Genomic DNA, 1,628 nt, shown 5'->3' with positions numbered 1-1,628 from the left:
TCTTATCTTATTCATCAGTATTTTTTTTTTTGACTGCTATTAACAGCAGTAGTTTCCAAAATTCAATTAAAAATTTTCTGAAATCTGCGTGATTTCAGAACTCTTTTTATTTCAGACTTTTAAAAATACCCTTCTGACGTTATCGTGGCACTTAGAACCCCCAGGATTTTCTCAATAGAACTCAAAATGAGAAATTAAGCTGGTGAGTCAAGTCCTTCATCTTAGTTTTTTAAAAATCGTTTTTAATTATTGATATTTTAATTATTGATATTTGATTTTGAATCATTGTCTTCTTCTAAGTTTAATTTTCGTTCTCGTCTCTTTTTTTTTACTGAAACTCTGCGGTCTCTCGATGAAATTTCTGGCCTCTATTCGACGCCCTCAATGTTCCAATTAGAGTATTAAATTTAAAATTGGTAAGTTGTTTACAATGGTAATATATTTAGTGAATGCACCGTTTACCGTAGCGCTAAATTTAAAGGTTACTTTAGTGAGGAAGAATCTATGTATATGTATGCTGGTTCTTTTAAGAGCTTAGAGGCCATTTAGATATTGAAGGCCCCTAACATTTACACTTTTAATCAATAATTTAAAAACCTCATTTAAACGTATAAACATAAATTTGTAATGTTGAAAACGAAGGTAAAGTTTGTTATTAAAATATTTAAATGTTTTTTTTCGTATTTTTCTTCATAACAACTGTAAAATAAGAGAAATCTATTTATTGCTTTTCTTGCTTATTGTTCTGCAAAGTAACTGCATTTAAGTAACTTGCTCTACTCTTAAATATTTATTCTAGTTTAAAATAAGTAGCTTTAGTGTTAAATATCAGTGGAACACGATTAATGTGAGCACCCTTTAATCGTTAATTATTTGGAAACAGCTTTTTTATTTTTAATTTGTAGAAGGAAGCTTACTAAATAATTTGTTTCAATCATTTTTCTATATTTGTAATTGGACGCTCAGATAGAAAACGATTATTTTTACGAGTATTCGACATCATCTTGCAAGTACTTGACATCATCAGTTTGAATAAATGTTTCGAAATCTTTTTTCGATTTAACATTTGTTTACTCCTTTCAACCTGATAACGATGACAAACTATACTTAACACCAATGCAATTAAACAACACAAGCTTCCTTTTGCAAAAAAAGTAAAAGAATGCCTAAAGTAGTTTTTGAGTAATAAACATGGTGAACCATAAGATCAGTTTTTATTAGGAGTTTAGTAGAACTTCTTCACCACTTTTCAGAAAAAATATGCATCTTATGGTGTGAGCGCTGTTAAATAACTGGCTAACTTTACAAAGACCTATTTCAGAGTAGATATATATTTTTGAAAGAGAACCTCTAACACCAAAAAACTTATAACAAGAGTTCTTCCTTTTCTTCTAATTTTTCGCAGATAAAATTTAGTTTCTTGAGCAAAAGTTTAAAATTTAACATCGGTTCTATGAGTTCTAAGGTAATTATAAAAATCATGAATTTATTTCATTTTGTTATAATATTTTGATGAATCTTGTTTAAGTAAGATTTTAGAAAGTTTTTTAAAAAAAAAAAAAATGATAAAGATCTTGCAAAATCGTTCAGCAGAAATAAAAATGCTATAAAAGTCGGTTCAAACTAAA

At 27.9% G+C, this 1,628-nt stretch overlaps 1 protein-coding gene across 2 annotated transcripts in view; it reads left to right on the top strand.

Annotated features, from left to right (window-relative positions):
• Window positions 1-1,628, top strand: part of LOC149887337 (uncharacterized) — a 154,478-nt gene that overhangs the window by 82,739 nt on the left and 70,111 nt on the right. The window lies entirely within an intron of this gene.

This window comes from Hydra viridissima, unplaced genomic scaffold, assembly GCF_058129835.1.
Source record: "Hydra viridissima isolate aposymbiotic clone 2 unplaced genomic scaffold, HvirCarnegie_v1 scaffold_6, whole genome shotgun sequence".
Classification (NCBI taxonomy): domain Eukaryota; kingdom Metazoa; phylum Cnidaria; class Hydrozoa; order Anthoathecata; family Hydridae; genus Hydra; species Hydra viridissima.
Note: the sequence above shows the minus strand (reverse complement) of the source record. Positions and strands in the feature narration are given on the sequence as shown.